The sequence below is a fragment of the Triturus cristatus genome, chromosome 1_2, assembly GCF_964204655.1.
Source record: "Triturus cristatus chromosome 1_2, aTriCri1.1, whole genome shotgun sequence".
NCBI lineage: Eukaryota > Metazoa > Chordata > Amphibia > Caudata > Salamandridae > Triturus > Triturus cristatus.
This window is the reverse complement of record NC_140580.1, coordinates 475,287,027-475,310,200: the sequence shown is the minus strand read 5'-3', so window position 1 is coordinate 475,310,200 and position 23,174 is coordinate 475,287,027. Positions and strand designations below refer to the sequence as shown.

General features: G+C 45.3%; 1 protein-coding gene across 1 annotated transcript in view; it reads right to left on the bottom strand.

Moving 5' to 3' along the window:
- Positions 1 to 23,174, bottom strand: part of STK32C (serine/threonine kinase 32C) — a 1,482,079-nt gene that overhangs the window by 1,457,872 nt on the left and 1,033 nt on the right. The window lies entirely within an intron of this gene.

Below are 23,174 nucleotides of genomic sequence, written 5' to 3'. Positions count from 1 at the left end.
TTGGTTGGACCAGTTCCACTTTTGCCTTTGGCATATGTTAGAATATACAAAGGCAGATTGAGGAAAAAGCGACATCAATTGCACAAAGGTGTCCTTAATAAGCATTTCCAGACCTACCCCAGTTAAAGTGCCTAGGTCATTTCCACCACAGTGCACAATAATAGGGTTAGGCTGTGGGAGATGTAGAAAGGTTTTCACCAAAGGCATTAATTGGTGCCACTTTAACCCTCTCTGACCAATCCATTTAATGTCTACATTTGGCAAAGCAAGGTCTCTCACCATACCTCTTTTTTCTGCATACTTTTCACTCCAGAAGACATAGCTGTGACGTACAATCCACACTGTGAACATCTTTCAAGGAGATCTGGATGTACTCAGGAGGTGTCTTTCAGTAGAATGGCAATATGAAATGAAAGACAGTTGGAAAATGGAGGCATAGATATTTTTTTCATCAAAAGAACTCATTGGCTGTTTCAGAACATTCAACACTAAAAACTAGGCTGTATGTTTAGATTTTTACAAGCCTGTTTTGTATTGGTTCAGAAAATTGTGTTCCCACAGAAGATTAATTTGGATTTGCTGTTAGGTTTGACAGGTGAAGCACTCTTGCTGTTTGGAATAGAAACATTGTGTGCTGAACTTCTGACCCCTCTGCTCACACCAGTGTTCCATGAGCTGTTGCTATGGTAGCAGGCAGAAGTCAAGTTGGGGGAAGGGTTCATTTGGAAAGGGGTTGCAGTTTTCCACCAATAGAAATGTGTGATTTCATTTGAAAAAATGTTGGAAGCACTGAGATTTGTAATTAACATGTATATGTGTGAAAAAAGTAGGGGAAACATTGGCATGTACTGGTTCTGGTGGGAGGAGAGAGGTGTACAGCTCTGAGATTCTGACTCTGATAATCTGCTTTTTGAGTGCCACATTTCTTTCTCAACTGACTAATTTTAAAGGTGAGATATGAGTTTGAGAGGGGATGTATGTGGTGAATTTTGATATAAAAAATTGAATTGTGATTCTTCTTTAAAAGTTGTGTTTTATATTTTGTGGTTTGGGAGATATTTAACTGTCTTGAACTTGTAAAATATTATGGAGTATGTTTTCACCATAAGTTAAGGTGTACTGGTATCACTGAGGAATAATGTTTTGTGCCTAGAATCAAACCATGAGTCTGTGTGCACACAGGAATTGTTGTCAGAGGTTTTAATTGTGTTGGTCCGGTTCTGTAAGAATGGCATTTGTAGGAAAGGGGCAGCTTTTTTTTAATAAATATGATGGTTTTATTAATAAATAAGTTATTTTGTTGGTCAGGTGTGTAATTTCTGTATTTATCACACATTTAGTTTCATGCTCCCTTGTTTTCACTTCTCCTCTATCTGCTTTTCTCTTTTCTGTTGTACTCCCTCAAGGACCTTGTAGGGTAAAAAAAATATTTTTTTTTTAAATTGAAAAAAAAAATAATAATTCGCACGATAAAAATTTTTTTAAAAAAACAATTAATTAAAAAAATTAAAAAATAAGTTGTGAGGTAAGGTTGGCTCTTAAAAGAGCCGTTGTGTTAATACAGGGACAGAGGAAAGAAAGAATGGGAATATTAATAAGTACTACAGATGTGCTGGTCTATCTTATTGTTTATTAGGGAAACACTGCTCTCCCCATGAACAATTAGACCATAACATCTGGTGCACCTCATTTGTACCCTCAGAAATCGATGGTTCATTTCCAGAGGAGCAGAAGAGGGTGATGCTCCCACCGCAGAGGAAGGGCTCAGCTGAGCTGCCGAAGATGTACTCGGCTGAGCTTCTGCGGGTGTGCTCGGATGACTTTCTGAAGGATTTGCTTCAGAATGTCGAGCAAAAGTCCTGGGATGTTTATCCCTAATGTGTCTCACCATAGTGTGGTTACCAAAGGAATACTTCTTCCTTGGGTTACCTCTAGATAAGACACGCTCACAAAGTGAGCAGGTGACTAATGGAGCATTTACCTTTTTCTGCCCCTCTGGAAAAGTAAAATACTCCCAAACAAAAGAATCCTTTTGTTTCCTCCTTTTCTGCCTGATGATGCTGCTGCCCTGCTCACTCTCAGAAGAGGTCTGCGGCTCTGCCATTGTATCCCAAAGACAATTCAGCTCCTTCTCCTAAGAAATCACAAGCAGTAATGAGGGGAATGGGTGTGGTGTAGGAAGATTCTGGAACTGAAAGTAGTTTCAACCAATCAAAAGTGTTGTTTCTTGATCACATGACCAACCGTACGCGCACGGTAAGCTTACCGAGCGCATACGGTAAAAGTACGCATGCGCGTACGAAAGACACGCGCACGCGCGCACGCGCGCACGCGCGCATGCGCATTACAGGCACGGTCGAACACTTCCGCGTAACTTGCGCGCGCGCGTGCGCGTGTAAAGCATGCGCTTACGCGTCGCGTAAAAAGTACGGATGCATACGCAAATTGCGTAAGCATACGCAAACAGAGTAGAAATATTTTGTACGCTCACCGTACATAAAGCGAACCGTGCGCTTACGGTAAGCTTACCGTACGCGCACGGTAAAAAAAAATTTCAAAAAAAAAAAAAGGTTTGCTGAAGATATTAACTATGTTATACAACTATATCTAACCAATTATTTAAAAAAGGTGAATCTTTAAAAATTGAAGAATGAATTAAAACCATGAATATATACATAGGTAGAATAGTGTTTAAAGGAAAAAATAAAAAGGAAAAAAATGATGTAAAAAAGAAAAAAAAACAATACAAAATCATAGGTTTCACACACATTATTATTAGGAATTTTTTTATAAAAAAAAAACATGCAAAAAGAAAAATAAAATATAGCTTTCACATGCGTTATATATAAAAAATAGCTTTTAAAAAACCTTGCAAATTCACTGAAAAAACCATAGGTTTCACACACGTTATAGTTAGGAATTAGCATTTAAAAAACCTTGCAAATTCAATGAAAAAACCATAGGTTTCACAAATGTTATAGTTAGCTGGACATTTCGCTCGTAAAAAACCAATGAAATTCCCCCGTTATAGTTAGTTCAGCTAACTATAACTCGCGCACCCGCAATCCACTGCTGATGACGTTACATCAGTGGTGGCTCCCCCATTAGGGCGTTGGGGCGTTGCCCCACTGCTTTCTCGCGGTGCGAGAAGGCAGAAACATAAATGGTAAAAACGACCATTTATGTTTCTGCCTTCTCGCATTGCGAGAAAGCAGAAGTGCCTCTGTGCTTGGTTGGGGGCGGGAGGGTGGGCAGTCGTGCTCGAGGGCGGGGGGGAGTGGCTTACCCACTGTTGTAGATACTGACTGTTTGGCCGTCGGCCCTAAGCCGACCAAACAGTCAATACCCACAACAGTGGGTAAGCCACTCCCCCCCCTGCCCTCGAGCACGACCGCCCACTCTCCATGTTTCTCTATGCGGGAGAAAATGGCGCGGCTGGGGCGCGCTCCCCAGCGCCTCACCAGCATTGTGATTGGTGGAGGGAGGGAGGCGGCCTTTCCAGAGTGAGGCGGCCTTTCGTTTCCAGTTGATGAGGAGGAGCTGCAGGAATTGGCGCTGGACGGACGGCGGGAGTCGGAAGTCGTCGGACCCATCCAGAAGCTCTGTAAGTTTTATTTAATATTTTGAAGTATTAGTAAGTTATTTAACTCCTCCCGCCTCCCCCCATACCCCACCTGACTACCCCATTTCTACCCCCCCCGCCCATTATGCTGGCCGCGACTGTTAACTTCTAGCGAAGGTCTCACCCGGTTCGCGGGCTGCAGCCTAATTAGCTCCATTTTGTGACCCGTGGTCGGCGGCAGGAGATTAACATCAGGCTTAATGGAAGAAGCGGGGCAGAGGCAGACAAAAGGGGAGGCTTGCGGGGGTGAGTTTTTATGGCGCCTGTCAAAGTTCTGGGGCCTAGGGTGTGTTGTGCAGACTGCGCGGCTGGCTCGTGAGATGCCAACCTGCGCCTAGAAGCTTAGCCCAAAAGCCAGTGCTGAGCATTGCAACTTGAGCACTGATTCTCTGACACCTGCCTCGTGCAGCAGGGGATCCGCCCTCATTTTTCCGGCCTTAAGGCTTACACCCCCTTGCTGTGTAATGTGTTCCGTTCCCTGCCGTTCTGATACCACGGTGTGAGGGAGGGCATGGGAAACCCCCCCATAAACCGTGATACGAGATTGTGAGTGACGATGCGATCAATTTAAAGAGTGTATTTTAATATATAATATGCGTGTGTGTTCATGCTTTATTATCACTTGGCAGCAGTGCAATCAAGCAAGCAGTATTGCTTTCAGCAAGCCATATCAATACATATTAAAAATATCAAATTATTATTGTATTGAGAAAAAAAAAAGCTTTAAATTCGCATTTTTACAATGCATGAACAGTGGGCAGCACTTAAAAGTATAAGGCGAATATGATTTGCCCTGGGAGGCTCTAAAGATGTCAAATTATTGTCCTAAAATACAAATGCGAACTGTATACGTTCATCCGGATCTCTGCGCAGCGCAGTCGGTTAACCCCTTCAGTGCCCATGACGAGATAGTCTTGTCATGGAGCGCGGTTGCGCTGTGCCCATGACGAGACTATCTCGTCATGAACCCCGCCCGCTAATGCAACACCCAGCACAGGGCGGGGAAAGGGCGGGGCACTGAAGAGGTTAATGGTTAAGCCTCAGACTATCGCCGAGGAGTTAAAAGTATGTTCCCATAAACAAAACTGTGTTCTGCTGTCATCAAATGCACCCTCGAGAGCTGCAATCATTTTACCATCGAACGAAATCCAGTTCTCACTACTAAATTAACCTCGCTTCTACCCCCAACCCTGTGTTTTTGATGCTACAACTACTGTGATCAGAAATGCTACCCCGTACAAAGCTGATTCTAAGAAAGGCTGTGAAATGATCAGTACAATTAATAACAGCTAGGATAACTCCACAATAATCAGCGTAGCAGAGACTGGCACCTGTGAAGAAATAAAAACGTGCTGTGTCTAAAAATTAAACCCTGGGTGCTCATTGCCAAAGGTTGCAATGGCTCGTGCATGGCCAGCATGCACGACTCGTCTGCGACAGTTATTTTAAAGGCTTCTTCTGGGCAGGCCTCTAAAATAACACGTGCTTCTCAGCATCTCCAACTAGGGCCTGCAGGGCCCCCGCTGGGACGCACGTCTCGTTCCTCTTCCCGGGTTTGCTGCGTTTTTTCACCAGCCGCCATGCTTTCCCTACACCTACATTTTCTCAATCATGCACTTCTGATATTATAAAGCAAAGATTTGCCCACTGTTTAAAGAAAAAAAGAACTCCCTCCAAACCTGCTTTATAATAGGCTCGATCACTTCGCTTGCGACATAACACTCAACAGCTTCTACGCCCCACAACTTTCAAATGTCACAAGCCGCCACTGCGTCACATATTACATCACTCATGACATGGTCACTGACATCACTCATGACATCACTGATGACATCTCAAATGACATCACTGATGACATCACTGATGACATCATCCAGTGAATGTGTGTTTTTCTGAAAATTAAATATGTTTTATATATGTATATCACAAGGTCGATGGAAGAATAAATGGGTATATAAGTGTCTAAATGGATGATTTGTTTTGGAAAAATTGATTGTGTAAGTGACTGATTAAGTGTATCATAGTGAATACATGGCTTAGTGAGTAATGTTTAAATATGTAAATATCTGTATCAGTCTCTCACTTTGTGTATAAGTGGCTGCATGGGTTGGTGAGTAGCTACATGGGTGTCTATATAGGTTATTAGTTTGTTTTTTGAGTATCAGTCTGAGTGTCTGCATGGTTCGGTGGGGGGTATTACATAGTGCATAGTTGCATGAATGAGTGACTCACTGTTTGTATGTGTTGAAGACAGCATGTGTGCAGGACTGTATGGGTGGATGAGTGTGTGTATGGGTGTGTTAGTGAGTGAATGACTGTCTCAATAGTGTCTTTATGAGTAACTACATATGTTTTAAACTAATATATGGGACTATTGGTGTATAGAAGTGAGTATATGTGAGAGTGAGAGATTGAAAGAGTTCCTGTATGAATAAGTATGTGTTTCTATAAGTGATTGTTTAAAAGACTAAGTATGTGTAAGTTTCCGTAGAAGTAAGTGTGGTGGTGTGTGTATAACTGTATATGCAAGTAAATGTATGTTTGATTCTTTATTAGCATGAGTGACTGTGTGTGTGAGTAACTCTATGGATGAGTGGCATTGTGTAACAGGATGTATAGGTGTATGAGTACATATGATGAGTGAGTACATGTATGAGTGACTGTATAGGACTGTTGGTGAATGAGTGGATGTGTATGTGGATCTTAGAATTACTGAAGAGGTTGTTGTAACTGGTATTGGTATGTCCATTGTTTTGAAAATTTGAGTCTCTATTTTTGAATGTGTGTATCAAAGGTTATATTAGGGTGAGAGGAGGTCTGCCACTCTATCACACGGATGATGTCATCAGTGATGTCATCAGTGATGTCATTTGAGATGTCATCAGTGATGTCATGAGTGATGTCAGTGACCATGTCATGAGTGATGTAATATGTGACGTCATCAGCAGTGGATTGCGGGTGCGCGAGTTATATTTAGCTGAACTAACTATAACGGGGGAATTTCATTGGTTTTTTACGAGCGAAATGTCCAGCTAACTATAACATTTGTGAAACCTATGGTTTTTCATTGAATTTGCAAGGTTTTTTAAATGCTAATTCCTAACTATAACGTGTGTGAAACCTATGGTTTTTTCAGTGAATATATATATATATATTTTTATTTTTTATTTTTTTTATTATCATTAACAACCAGCTGCCAAAGGTAATGGAAATGGCTATATAGTTATATACATATACATATATGCAGAGAGATGAGGAATAAGCAATAACCGCATACTTTGATCCCATATTGCTATGGATGCTTCTGGTAACATCATACATCAGGAGACGGTGCTTTGTAATTGTCACCAGAACACAGGGATGGCAATATGGGACCATATTACACGTTACCCGTAATGTAGTTTTTCAGATTACTTGTAAAACGAGACAGCAGAGCTGTATAAACCACAAATTGAGGAGATTAACAGCATACATCTGCTTTAAAGTTGAGTCCCTCCTAACACAAGGAGGCAGTTGAACGTGCAACACAAACTATATTAACTCAGTTAAGACAGCAGGGATGGGAAAGCTAAAACACAGGGATACGTCCATGGTGAACCTACAGCCCCTGTCAGCCCTTGTCTGTCTCCACTTGCAAGCACCCAGCAGGCAGACATAGTTAATCATACCAAGATGACCCAAGTTCCTGCTACCACTCAAATATGAACAGGGCCAGGTCAAAGCAGAAGTGCAAGTTTGATAGAAAAATTATCAAGGCAGAAAGCCCCTTGAAATTATGTATCCAATAAACGTTTTGAGGTGCATCCTGTAGTTGAAAGCACACACTCCCCACAGAAAACATTACAGAGATGGTACAAGATTAGAGGAACTTCATCACCGCTTATATACCGAAATGTATTGAAATCACCAGTGGGAGGGCACTGCACACAATAAAATAAAATTGCAATCACCAACGTAAACGACAATCATCAATTTAGAATTTCTCGTGAATACAGTATACTATGAGGCAGTAAAACTTCAGACGTAATATAAAAATATAACATTGAGACATTCGCAAAATGTTACAGATTATTTATGCTCATTTCTAAATGCAAATTGTTTGCTTCGAGGCAATATGCAAACATATCTAGACTCATTCAGATCTGGGCAACATAAAATAATAACAGTAACAATCTATACAGATCTTTTACAAAATCATCCTGGGAATACCTCTATTACTCATGCAATGTTGAACACAAGCAAATGTTCATAGTGGAATAGAATACACTTTCTGCAAAAGTGTTTGCTGTCCTATAAAAGCAGGTAGAGTGGTGATTTATTCAATTCATAAGGCATGCAGGATTTGTTATCGCTGGGTTTGGAAACCAAATACAAATATTCAGTAGCCCTAATTTACCCATATGCCAAGGGAATTTTTAAATGACTCCAAATACAGAGTGATCATAAAAAATCGCCTTCATTCACTAGCCAACCATTGTGTCTCCTATAATAAAAATAGGTTTGCATTCATCTTAGCTAACAAATTCTTCATCAAAAATAATGGCGCACCTGAAGTGTTTTTCCTAGGTCATAAAAACCACATCAGAGTATGTAATAGGTGATACCATCTACCTCAATTTAAAACTCAATTCCAGACATTATAATTCAGTGAAAATAGAACATTTCACAGCTAGAGATTGGCAACAGAAAGGGACTGAAATTATATCAACCTGTGTTTTTTATTATTAAATGCAGAATGAACACTCCAAAGATTATAGTAGGATAATGTTAGTGTTGTACACTTAAAAAAAAAAAGATGATTGGTCGTTATTATTGCCAAAGAGGTGTAAAGCTGTAATCCAATTAATTATCAGATCTTTTTTGGACATATATTGAGGTGTCCATGAAGCCTTTTGGTCAATATTGAGCCATGTTGATGATATTCATGAGCTCCTTGTGAGACAACACCGCCCTCTCAGTTTTTATCAGGTATCAACTGACATAAACAGACTTTTTATCAAATTCATTTTTGGTCATTTTGTCACTTTCAGCTTGGTTAGGGCTTTCTCGACCCCAATTAAAGATAAATTGCTGGACCCAATGTTATCTGCATAATACAACACCTTATCTCCTCTCACCGAATATGAAGATTATACAAATTGGATAATGATTATACGTCAAAGATCTGATAAATACAAAATACACGTTACACCTCCATACTAGAGTTCATTTTCACAATATTTACCAGGATTTTAGAGGACACTGGCCCAAATACTACCATAACATTCACTGATAAAGGCAATTAGAGATAAATTAAAGTTTGGTACATGGGCTACTCCAACACAATTGTGGCGGGTATCCCATCTGCCTTTTTACAAGTTCATTATATCCTCTGGCACTTGTAATAAAGCTGATGGGATATCCATCATGTTTGTAACGGAGTAAGCTCTCTGTCTAAATTAAAATTGGGCCATATGATACATAGATCCCTAATCTAATCAGTTTGACCACAAATGTACTTCCTCTATTGAATCAAAAGAGGTATGACAGCCACAATTGTATGACACAGCATTGTTGTTCTTCAATTGTAATAACTGATTACAGTTGAGTACTGACATGATCTCTTTATAATCAGCAACTAGGTGTGTCACAAGTCACCGACAATAAAGAAATTAGAGACAGGCTTTAAATACAGGGATTTCAGAATCCCATGTATTATAAATAGATGAGACCTGATTCAGAGTTTGGCAGATGAGTTATTTTATCACAAATGTGAAAGATATCTCGCCCCTGCAAACAATTGCCATAGGATTTTATGCACTTGTAATAAGGAGGGCAGGATATCTGTTCGTTTGGATGCAGTAACTTGTATGCCAAACTTAAATATGATGCATAGTTAACAATTGACAATGAGCCACAACCTACTCTAGTAAATTGAGCAGGCGTGTCAGGGAGAACCAAGCAAAATACAAACAGTCATAAAGGTATTTATTTTGTTTTGTATTTTACTTATTAATTATGTCTTGCCACAGATAATGCAAGGGATGACTTCTATAAATACCTGATTAAAAATATACTCAATAAGATATCCATAATGCACACAGTGGAAGCATCAGATTGTAGAAATACACTACATTAGTGAATATATAATTTACCATGAAAATATATACAATCCAATTCTGGTAGCAGGATTTGTCCATAAAAGAGAAAGGGGTTTAGAAAATATGAACCACCCCCACTACAGATGAGGTAGCAACAAAAATGTGCTTTATATGTTGCTCCAGAAAGTAGGAGAGGAAGGGCCAGGACTGGCTTGAAAAGGTAGAGCATTCCATATTGCAGGCAAAGTGCCTAACAGAGAACGCATGAGAGGGTATTTTTTCCCTGAATCTGGTGTCCTGAGGTGGGTGTAGGGCTTGGCATCTCAGAATGTGTTTTCCCTGCTAACAATGCTGGTTTTCTATGAGATATAGTTTGTAGAATGTTGGTAAATAGCTGTTAGATCTGGGGGTCTCTAGTTGGCAGAGGTATTCACCTTAGACCAAATAGGGACCCTTGCTTCTAGTCAGGGTACAAGGACACACATGGTAGATAACCCCTGCTCACCCTCTAGGTAGCTTGGCTCGAGCAGACAGGCTTATCCCCAAGGCAATGTGTAAGGTATTTGCACGTAGACACCACAATGATCCCCCCTCCGCACACCACAAACTTAGACCACACAGGTGAGTTATATCAAAAATAATATATCTTTATCTAGTTTCCGCAGTTGAAATCAAGCATCACAGGTTTACACAATATTCGCTTTCTTGGTTGGTCGGGATCGTCAGACGATAGTCTCTAGTCTCTTGTGTGATTCGATACTCACTGAGAATGAATCAGTTTGTAGGCTCTCGATGTTTAGGCAGCTACGTTGCTCCGGCTGTGTCGCTGCGCTCGTTATACAAGCGCTCCTCGGGCTGTCCGGTGCAAGGATTCCACAACTCCCTCGACGAGTCCCCCCAGTGACGATGTCGACGTCACCGGAGTCAGCCACTCACAGCGCGGCTTTGTAGCGCAGGGAAATACGACTCTCGATCTGCGTCAGGCCTCCGGGTCGCGGCAAGGCACGTGCCGATGAGCACGTCGATCTTCTTGATGCGGCAACCGGTGTCAGGCCCGGTTTGGTGCGGTACTCTCCAGCAAGACAGAAAGCAGCCAGCCCACCTCACAGGCAGATGTTGAGAAGCTTGGTAGAACAGTCCACGGTCCCTGTGGCACACAGCAGCGCAGGTGGGACACAGCAGAGTCTTGAGTTCTTGGCAACCTTTCTATCCCTGGGTTGCGAAACAGGAGGCCAGCTCTTCTCAGGCCCTTGGAGATTCAGTTGAAGACACAGCACACAGCAAAGTCTTGTTTGGTCAAGTGGATAGGGTCAGCACACAGCAATACCCCTTCTCCTCCTCAGCTTCAGTTGTACAGCAGAACAGGTCAGCCTTTAGAGCACACAGCACGGCAATCTTCCTTTAGTTCTTCAGCGGTCCGTCTTTCAGCAGAGGTTCCTCTCGATGGTCGAATCTAAAAATCGGTTGTCAGGGGTCCTTTACTTATACCCTTAAAAGTCTTTGAAGTCTTTGTGCAAGTGGGTCCTGAGCCCGGTCTGATCCAGTTCTGGGTGTTGCTGGAGCACTTTGTTTTCCTGGCCTCTACATTCTTTTCAGAGCGAGGGGCAGAGTCGTCAGCCGCCCAGCAGGGGGTGGAGCCAGCAGAGTGGCAGGCAGGCACAGCCCTATTCAATCCCAGGTGCTATCTCCTCCCTCCACTCTCCTTGCAAATGTCGCCATTCAGCAGAGGGCTGACTCAGCCAACTTCCCGGGGGATCCCCAGCCCCTGTCACTCTCAAACCAGACAGTCAATCCACAAGCGCGCCCAGGCACACAGAAGGGTCAGACAAGAGAACAGCTACTCTCTAAAAAGTACTATTCTCCAACTCAGGATTTAAAAACAACCTCTCCTAAAAGATGTGTTATTAAATGCTGAGCTCAGGGATATCAAACACTCATGTCTTATCTTGTTCCTATGAGAAGATAGGCGGATAGCCATTGGCACCCGCCTCCCCCATGTTAGCCTATGGAACAAGATAACCTTGCAGTAGTGAACACACAAAATGGCCGGTGTTCACTACCAGAACATGTTACCTGCACTAGTACATGCTCTACCTTCTACATACACTGCACCCTGCCCAGGGGGGTACCTTGGGCCTTCCATAGGGATGACTGACGTGTATAAAAAGGGAAGGGTTAGGCCCGGTCAGTGTGGACACTGGCCAGGAGGACATGGCAGTCCGGGGACTGCAGGCAGGCCTGCGGCGGCAGGCCTGAGACACTGTTTTAGGGCTACACAGGTGGGTGGCGCAATCAGCGCTGCAGACCCACTAGTAGCATCTGTCATCACCAGCCCTGGCACACACAGTGCACTTTACTAGGGACTTCGTGGTGATACAGATATGCCAATCAGGTATATCCAATCAATACGATATTTTACACAGGGAGCACTTACACTCTGGCACTGATTAGCAGTGGCAGAGTGTCCAAAGCATCTAAACCAGCAAAACGAAATCCAGCACAGCATCAAAAATCCATGTAGCAGAGGCAAAAGATAGGGGAAAAACCCACGCCAAGGATGTCAGGTCTAACACGTGTCCCCTCCAGCTGAAAGCGGGGAGAACTACCCACCCTCTTGGGAGTTCTCATCGCTAAGGCGGAAAAACCTGGACAGACCATCAGCATTGGCGTGCTCTGTACCGGGACGGTGTTCCACCGTAAAGTCCATTCCCTGTAGGGAGATGGACCACCTCAACAGTTTTGGATTTTCACCCCTCATCTGCATTAACCATCTGAGGGGCCTGTGGTCGGTCTGAACACGGAAGTGAGTCCCAAACAGGTAGGGCCTCAGTTTCTTCAGGACCCAGACCACAGCAAATGCTTCCCTTTCAATAACGCTCCACCTCTGTTCCCTGGGAAGTAGCCTTCTACTAATGAAAGCTACGGGTTGGTCCCCGCCCTCGTCGTCCATCTGTGAGAGTACTGCTCCCACGCCTTGCTCTGAAGCGTCTGTCTGCACTACGAACTCACTCGAAAAGTCAGGCGCCTTAAGCACCGGTGCTGTGCACATTGCAGTTTTCAGGGCATCAAAAGCAGTTTGACAGGCCTCGGTCCAATTCACTTTCCTGGGCTGATTTCTAGAGGTTAGTTCCGTCAAGGGGGCAACAATGGTGCCGTATCCCTTGATGAACCGTCTGTAATACCTGGTGAGTCCTAGAAAGGCTCTCACCTCTGTCTGCGTCTTGGGGGGTTCCCAAGCCAGAATGGTATCGATCTTCGCCTGTAGGGGCGCAACCTGGCCGCTCCCCACCTGGTGTCCCAAATACACCACCGATCCCTGCCCTATCTGGCACTTACTGGCCTTGATAGTGAGGCCTGCCTTCTGCAGCGCCCTCAACACTTCACAGAGGTGTTGCAAGTGTTCCTCCCAAGTGGAGCTGAACACAGCAATGTCATCCAGGTACGCGGCGCTGAATTGCTCCAGCCCGGTCAGTACCCGGTTGACCAGTCTCTGGAAGGTGGCAGGGGCATTTTTCAGTCCAAAGGGCATGACGCGAAACTGGAAGTGCCCCTCTGGCGTTGAAAATGCCGACCTCTCCTTTGCCCCTTCAGTTAAGGCGATCTGCCAGTACCCCGAAGTCAAATCGAAGGTGCTGAGGTACCTGGCAGCTCCCAACCGATCCACGAGCTCATCAGCTCTGGGGATGGGGTGCGCGTCAGTCTTGGTGACCGCATTGAGCCCGCGGTAGTCCACGCAAAACCGAAGTTCTGACGGGCCACCGGGTGTAGCAGATTTCTTGGGAACGAGGACCACTGGGCTAGCCCAGGGACTGCTAGAGGGCTCAATTACCCCTAACGCCAACATCTTGGAAACTTCTTCCTTGATGCTGGCCCTGACCTTGTCAGCTACTCTGTAAAACTTCTGTTTCACAGGCAGGCTATCTCCAGTGTCCACATCATGGACGCACCAATTGGTGACACCTGGGGTCAGGGAGAACAGGGAGGCAAACTGACCCAACACCTGGCGACAGTCTCTCTGCTGCTCTGGGGTCAGGGTGGGCGAGAGGACCACACCATCCACTGACCCGTCTTGCTCCTTGGTTGCCAGGAGGTCAGGGAGAGGATCACTATACTCCTCCCCACCGTCGTCTGTAGCCATGAGCATCGTCACTTCAGACCTCTCGAAGTGGGGTTTGAGGCGGTTCACATGCAAGACTCTAAGGGGCTGCCTAGGAGTCTTCATGTTGATCAGGTAGGTCACCTCACTCTTGCGCTCTAGCACCTCATATGGCCCGGTCCACTTGTCACGGAGCGCACAAGGCTCCACCGGCGCCATTACCCACACTTTCTGCCCAGGATGAAATTCTACCAGAGTGGTATTCTGGTCGTACCATCTTTTCATCTCCTCCTGGCTGGCTTCTAGGTTCTCCTGAGCGAGCTTCCTGAAGCGCTGTGTCTGGTTGCGGATGGCCAGCACATAGCTGAACACATCCTGGGGGGTCTTCCCACGGGATTTCTCCCACCCCTCCTTCACCAGTGTGAGAGGTCCTCTAACAGGGTGGCCATACAGCAGTTCAAAGGGGCTGAACCCTAAGGACTTCTGAGGCACCTCCCTGTAGGCAAACAACAGGCATGGTAACAAGACGTCCCACTTCCGTCTCATGGGCTCCGCTAGGCCCATAATCATACCTTTCAGGGTGCGGTTGAACCTTTCAACCAACCCATTTCCTTGAGGGTGGTAAGGAGTGGTGAACTTATAAGTTACTCCACACTCCTCCCACAGAGACTTCATATACCTAGAGATGAAGTTGGTACCCCGGTCGGAGACCACCTCTCGGGGGAACCCCACACGGGAAAAGATCCCCATCAATGCACGGCCCACCACGGGTGCTGTGATTGTCCTGAGAGGGACTGCTTCCGGGTACCGAGTGGCGTGATCCACCAAGACCAGGATAAACCTGTTGCCTAAGGCGGTCTTGGGATCCAGGGGCACTACGATATCAATGCCCACCCGCTCGAAAGGGGTGCTCACTACAGGAAATGGCTGGAGAGGCGCCACGCACTTCCCTCCGCTCTTATCACTGGCTTGACAGGTTTGGCAAGACTTACAAAAGGTACCGACGTACTTCTTCATCTGGGGCCAGTAGAAGTGGGTGACAAGCCTGTGATAGGTCTTGTCTTGCCCCAGATGTCCTGCGAGAGGCACGTCATGAGCCAGACCCAGTAAGAAGTTCCTGAAGCGCTCGGGTACCACCAGCACATGGGCTGCACCAGGCTCAGCGAACTTAGGCTCACTATACAGTAAGTCATCCTCCCGGTAAATCAAATGTTCCTTGGACCCTAGGCCTGCTGCCTGGTCTGCAGCCTGCTGCCGCACACCAATGAGAGAAGGGCACTACTTCTGAGCCTGGCAGAATTCCTCCCTGGAGGGACCACCCTCTTGCTGCCAATGGGTCAGCTCAGGCAACTCCCCCAGTTCGGCCACCTGCTCCCCTGTAGGTTCCAGGGCATCCCCCTCAGGTTCTGCTTCCTTCTGGACCGTGGGAACAGTGGGGGCCGGTTTCCCGCGCCCTCTGCCCCTTCCTCTCCTGGCAGGTTCCTGGGCCATTGTTCCAGGCTCAAGTTCTACTAATCCACCCTTACTGGCTGTCATGGCACGTGTGGATACACAGATCCACGCTGGCAGTCCTAACATCTCCAAGTGAGTTCTGTGCTCTACGTCCTTCCATGGAGAACTCTCCAGGTCGTTACCCAACAGACAATCTACCGGCAAGGCCTCACTGACACAGACTTCCAAGGTACCAGAGACTCCCCCCCATGTAAAGGGAACACGCGCCATCTTGCAGAGGCGAACTGAAGTGTCAGCTGCCACTACTGGGCGGAGCACATTGGGAATGACTTGCTCTTCAGACACCCACTGACACCTGACAGATGTCACACTAGCCCCGGTGTCTCTCAGAGCCTCTATCTCCCTCCCATTGATGGTCACCCTTTGCCCGTATTTCTTAGTGTTAGCGGGTATCAAGGTATCCTGGACCATCTCTTGGTCTCCTAACGAGACAAGGGTCATCATAGCTAATCCCTCTTCCCCACTGGAAATCAAATCCCCTCCCAAAGCTACACTAGCTAACCCTGGGACTGGAGCAGCAGCTGGTGCTCGGGGTTTCTTGGGACATTTAGGGGCGATGTGCCCCACTTCCCTACAAGCATTGCAAGTAGGCGGTGGTCTGTTGCCCTTAGGGGGCCAAGACCTCTTAGGCTTGGGGGCTTGGGACTCCTTCTCCTGGGAACTGTTTTGGGCCCTTTAGAGAACTCCTTACTGTTACCCTTGTCCTCCCCACCTTTCTGATGGGGACCCTGTCCACCCTTGGCTGGCATACTTACCACCCCTTTGTTGACCCTGGTGCTAGTCCAGCGGTCTGCCTCTTTAGCAAGCTCACTGGGATCAGTTAACTTGCTGTCTAAAAGATGCTGGCGCAGCTCTGGAACACATAGACTACTCAAGTGCTCCCAACTAATCAAGTGACACAACCCCACATAATCAGTAACTTTGCTGCCCTTTATCCAACCTTCCAGTGCACGCGTGTACATACTCACACACTCCACCCACGTACTCGAATCAAGTTTCTTGAAGTTCCTAAACTTCTGGCGGTACTGTTCTGGTGTGAGCCCATACCTGAGGCATAAGGCCTCCTTCATAGTGGGGTAGGTTAAGGTCCCTGATGCTTCTAAGGGTGCTAAAACATCCCTCCCAGAGGCCTCAAAATGCTTCCACAAACCTGCTCCCCAACTCTTCTCAGGCACTTCATTCATCTTCAAGGCAAGGTCATAGGATCTAAACCACGCATAGATATCCTCACCCCTCTGATAATTCTGCACCAAATCTTTCGGTATGTATACTTTACCCGCCTGTACTGGTTGTGCGCTGCCACCATTCGGACTGGACGCCACTTGTTTGGCTTTAATGTCCAGCTCCCTCATGCTCAACTCATGAGCCAACTGGAGTTTCTTCTCTTCCAAAGCGAGAGCATTCCTCCTCTCCTCCGCCTCTTTCTCACTGTCAAGGCGCAGTTTACTTTCTTCCACTTGAGCTTTGAGTTTAAAAAGTTCAATCTCATGGGCTCTAACCCTCTGGTTTTCCTCCAGCTCCTCTGGAGAGAGGCTCCTACTGGAATGGGCGCTGCCAGCCCTAGATGCTGGCCTATTCACTGGCAGATCATCGGATCCAAATCTGTGCTCCGGTGTGCCATCCCCTTCAGTAGTTTCCTCGGTTGTGCCATTCTTGGCCTCCCACCAGGCCTTTAGAGCTTTCTGTAGCTCCGTCCTGTTGGCGCTGCCCTTCGCTGGGCATCCAAGCTGCTTGCAGAATTGCTTTAGTTGCTCCTTCTTATACGTGAGCAACTTTTCCACTTCGAATTGCAATTCCGACTCCTCACCTACTCCATTCAGAGACATGATGCTTCGTCGATCCTCCAAGAATAGTCTTCGCAAAAACTTCGTGCAATGCAACTGCTTACTAGATTAGTGATGTACGAAGAATCACTGCAGGTCAAGTGCAAATACTGGTTCTAATCCGCACCGCTGACCACCAATGTTAGATCTGGGGGTCTCTAGTTGGCAGAGGTATTCACCTTAGACCAAATAGGGACCCTTGCTTCTAGTCAGGGTACAAGGACACACACGGTAGATAACCCCTGCTCACCCTCTAGGTAGCTTGGCTCGAGCAGACAGGCTTATCCCCAAGGCAATGTGTAAGGTATTTGCACGTAGACACCACAATGATCCCCCCTCCGCACACCACAAACTTAGACCACACAGGTGAGTTATATCAAAAATAATATATCTTTATCTAGTTTCCGCAGTTGAAATCAAGCATCACAGGTTTACACAATATTCGCTTTCTTGGTTGGTCGGGATCGTCAGACGATAGTCTCTAGTCTCTTGTGTGATTCGATACTCACTGAGAATGAATCAGTTTGTAGGCTCTCGATGTTTAGGCAGCTACGTTGCTCCGGCAGTGTCGCTGCGCTCGTTATACAAGCGCTCCTCGGGCTGTCCGGTGCAAGGATTCCACAACTCCCTCGACGAGTCCCCCCAGTGACGATGTCGACGTCACCGGAGTCAGCCACTCACAGCGCGGCTTTGTAGAGCAGGGAAATACGACTCTCGATCTGCGTCAGGCCTCCGGGTCGCGGCAAGGCACGTGCCGATGAGCACGTCGATCTTCTTGATGCGGCAACCGGTGTCAGGCCCGGTTTGGTGCGGTACTCTCCAGCAAGACAGAGAGCAGCCAGCCCACCTCACAGGCAGATGTTGAGAAGCTTGGTAGAACAGTCCACGGTCCCTGCGGCACACAGCAGCGCAGGTGGGACACAGCAGAGTCTTGAGTTCTTGGCAACCTTTCTATCCCTGGGTTGCGAAACAGGAGGCCAGCTCTTCTCAGGCCCTTGGAGATTCAGTTGAAGACACAGCACACAGCAAAGTCTTGTTTGGTCAAGTGGATAGGGTCAGCACACAGCAAGACCCCTTCTCCTCCTCAGCTTCAGTTGTACAGCAGAACAGGTCAGCCTTTAGAGCACACAGCACGGCAATCTTCCTTTAGTTCTTCAGCGGTCCGTCTTTCAGCAGAGGTTCCTCTCGATGGTCGAATCTAAAAATCGGTTGTCAGGGGTCCTTTACTTATACCCCTAAAAGTCTTTGAAGTCTTTGTGCAAGTGGGTCCTGAGCCCGGTCTGATCCAGTTCTGGGTGTTGCTGGAGCACTTTGTTTTCCTGGCCTCTACATTCTTTTCAGAGCGAGGGGCAGAGTCGTCAGCCGCCCAGCAGGGGGTGGAGCCAGCAGAGTGGCAGGCAGGCACAGCCCTATTCAATCCCAGGTGCTATCTCCTCCCTCCACTCTCCTTGCAAATGTCGCCATTCAGCAGAGGGCTGACTCAGCCAACTTCCCGGTGGATTCCCAGCCCCTGTCACTCTCAAACCAGACAGTCAATCCACAAGTGCGCCCAGGCACACAGAAGGGTCAGACAAGAGAACAGCTACTCTCTAAAAAGTACTATTCTCCAACTCAGGATTTAAAAACAACCTCTCCTAAAAGATGTGTTATTAAATGCTGAGCTCAGGGATATCAAACACTCATGTCTTATCTTGTTCCTATGAGAAGATAGGCGGATAGCCATTGGCACCCGCCTCTCCCATGTTAGCCTATGGAACAAGATAACCTTGCAGTAGTGAACACACAAAATGGCCGGTGTTCACTACCAGAACATGTTACCTGCACTAGTACATGCTCTACCTTCTACATACACTGCACCCTGCCCAGGGGGGTACCTTGGGCCTTCCATAGGGATGACTGACGTGTATAAAAAGGGAAGGGTTAGGCCCGGTCAGTGTGGACACTGACCAGGAGGACATGGCAGTCTGGGGACTGCAGGCAGGCCTGCGGCGGCAGGCCTGAGACACTGTTTTAGGGCTACACAGGTGGGTGGCGCAATCAGCGCTGCAGACCCACTAGTAGCATCTGTCATCACCAGCCTCGGCACACACAGTGCACTTTACTAGGGACTTCGTGGTGATACAGATATGCCAATCAGGTATATCCAATCAATACGATATTTTACACAGGGAGCACTTACACTCTGGCACTGATTAGCAGTGGCAGAGTGTCCAAAGCATCTAAACCAGCAAAACGAAATCCAGCACAGCATCAAAAATCCATGTAGCAGAGGCAAAAGATAGGGGAAAAACCCACGCCAAGGATGTCAGGTCTAACAATAGCTTTATATACTAGAGGTGGGAGCATATCATATTAGATGCGATCAGTGTTTCCACAGTTTATAAATTGTCCTGTATGTTTGGTGAGTGGACTCCAACAAACTGGATCACTTAATCAGATATATTTACATGTTTGTATCTGGAGACATGAATACCATGAAGTCGGTCTTTCTACAACAAGACATGAGATGCGTTTTGTCTGATTCTCCAGGTTCTAATCAGCGGGTGTGAGGCTGCGGGAGTCAGGAGACTTCGGAAGTAAATGATGCATGTGATACTAGCAGTGCTCTTGGTGGAACCAGTAAGCTCCTAGAAGGAGACCAGTTACGTGCAGAAGTGGGTGGGGTCTGAAAGGAGAGAAACTGGAAGCACTTCCTAAGACTGCCATGGGTATGCCCCTGTGTGCACTCAACTCTAGATGGCGCAATGCAACTACTAAGGCAGACTGTGGCTGTTCGATGGAGGATGAGGGTGCAGAGTCCAGATCAGGGTTATCTAAAGTCGGTCCTGGAGTGTCAGATCCATGCAAGATGTTTAGCATATCCCTATCTAGATACATGTAGTTATCCTAAAAATCTGTCATGGATCCGGCCCTCCAGGACCAACTTTGGAGTACCCTGGTCTAGACGTATGAGCTAAATAATCGAGGGGCAGTGTTGTTTTTTGTTTTCACAAGAATGTGTACAGCACTGATGGAAAGCTCTGGAACTTCTGTGGTCTGTCTTGAAAGAGGGCGTTAAGTGCAGTAAGGCAAGACTATCATAAACTTACTACTCTATGGCAGCTGTTAGCCACTGTAGAGAAACGAGTAAGAAAAGACTTACTCCTCGGGCTCAGTCGCAGGAGCAACCTCTAAGTTAACATTTTGTGCTCTCCACGTGATATCTGTGTCATTAAAATGCACAAAATCAATGCAGGATGGTTCTTGGTGGACTCTTTTGTAAAACTCCCTACGCAATATCAGAGACTTTGAAAACACGTCTGCATTTCTTAACAACTAATAATTTCCCTTCAAGGATCCTGATTCCACACCATTTCTATAAATTTACCTTTGTGCTGGGTTCTTTAAAAAGCAAGAAGCAATATAGAAAAAGTTTTTACGTTACTTTATCTAAATTATTCAAATGTCATGTTCTCTATCAAATATTAGAATGGATTTAGACAACAACGAATTGATCTTCAGAATGTAACTCAATTTTATATAACTTTTCTACATTTACAAAATTGCACACATTTATTATGTATAATGATACCGTATTATCTTTTAGAAGATTTCTATTGGCCCAGACTTACCGTACATTTATTTTGAAGTTAATTACTTATTAAGACATTAACTTAATGTAATTCTAGTTATTATTTTCCATTAATTTGTATGCTTAATTCTATATGGTCATGCGGTATAAATTGTTTGTATGTGTCTTCACATATTTACATTACCAAATTCAATATAGATATTTGCACACAACAAGAAAAATAAAACTATCCAATATTGCAAGGGATTAACTTTTATTAGGATAACAAATACTTTAGTTGCTAACTTTTTAAAGTAATATACTTTTCCTAGGTATAAAAGTTACTTCGTCAAATCATTGTATCTTCCTTGTAATAATGCATGTTTTTGTTAGCTATTTGGGGAACATTACAATTTTATCAGAATGACACCATATTCCAGACATTTTACATTAACTTACTGTAGTTCTTATACTTTTCTGGCAGTGCACCTTGAGTGATGTACATTTTCGCGCGTCAGGCACAGAACAAAACGAAAAGGACATTCCAGGTTAGGATCATCACATCCAACTCATGTGCCACTTCCTGTGAGCAGCACGCGCTTTCCTGTTCCTAAATGTGATAACGCTCACATCGCACCTTTGACTCTGCAACTGTGTTGAATCACAGCTTCAGACGCCACCCCCTTTCTCCTAAACAGTGTCTCATTTAATAATTACACGCTGTGAACGTTTGGAAAGCAGACACTGTTAGTCACGCTAATATAACCGCGCGGCTGATTTGGGCTGCAATGCAAGGTCTACTGGATAATAATTAACTTGTGTATCAAAAATGCCATGCCCGGATGAAATAATTTATTTTTCATGACACTTCCAAGCCGTAGTCTGAAAATTGTCCTTCTGCATTATTGCGCTAGCATCTTCAGTTCAGTCAGTGAGCGGGTCACAGAAAATGAAAACCCTGGAGCAGGTGGTAGGTGACCCCTTTGTATTGTCACTAACTCTGAATACATATAGCTCCTGCCCTTTCCTTGGCCTCATACTTGTCTCTTGCTTTGAGCACATTTAAAGTTTGTTTACAAAATGCGTTTTAATATCACTTTGAATCTAGGCCATCAGTGGTTTGAACACAACATTGGTCTATGAATTATGAATTATACACCCAGGTTGGATTAAACTTTATCGATAAATCACCAATGTTATAGCCGCTTTTTGAGCCAATGGGTGAAGATTTTATTTCAATTTTCAACATGAACCTTATTCGATCTGGGTAGGCCACCCTGCTTTGTAACAGTAACCACCACTTAAAGAGGCGCGCCGTAAATATATGATTTCGTGCTTTCGTTCTAGGCAAATAAGCGGAAAAAGGCTTAACTATTTACATAAAAATGCAGAAGCAAAACACAAAATGGAATAGGGTGCTTCGCATTTTCATTCCATTTCGAACTAATTTCTAGATTACAACGTGAAAGGTGTGACTTCACTTAATTTACAGTGATGTGAATATGTTCATCTGGGCTCACTCAGTTCCTGCAGTCACCTGACGGGACAGTTACATCACTTCCCTCAGCCTCATGTTCTCATGAGCCTAGGCCGACCTCTGCCATCTACCTCATCTATTTGGTTTAATGATCCCACTTTATTTGGAACAAAATGCTCCACGTGGACACTGCTCAACATGTGTGGTTCATTTTAAAATATACATAAGAGGAACAATAGTTTCAGAGAAGTTATCTAATGGCACTTAGGGGCTTCCAAATGCCACCCCGTGACGATCATTAAACTACAGTAAACTTCTTTGCAATCCCTTTAATTTAACCAGTCCGGTCACTGTTCCTTTAAGTATCCATGCCTTTAGAGTTCACTTGCTTTACTAGCTGCCTGACGGCGCTTGTCTGTGTGATATGCTACAGCTGTGATATAATGACCTTGATCGAAGATATGATAATGTCACTTCCTGTGATGTCTTACGGGAGCTAGGCCCAGGTGATGTCACTTCCAATGTGCCTTTGTGCATAGTAAAGTGGTGCCTCTGGTTTGAATTTAAGCATGAGATTTTAAACATTGTTGACACCTGTTCAACTACACAGTATGGGTTAAAGTGCATCCCTCTAGCGGTTTAGAACTGTGTAATGTTACACACATTTACAGTAAGGTAACTTTATTTTCCTGTGCAAGGAACTGCTTTAAATTCATTCCAGTCGTACTATATTGAAATACTAGCTGCATTATTCAGTCATCTATTTATGAAACAGCACCATTTCTCCGGTGGCTTCTCAAAATTATGGGGCATTTAAACTAGGTACAAAATTGTCAGAGATAGAATAAGCGCGCTGAAGCTGTGAGGAGCGCAGCCCTCGGCCACATGTGCCCAATTGGATTTCATGAGCACATTACAAGCTCCGGTCTAATCCATGACAGGGTTACACACAGAGATGACTAATCCAATTAGCCAGTAAGGCGTTATCAGTCCTCCAGAGCAGCATCTAGGCTT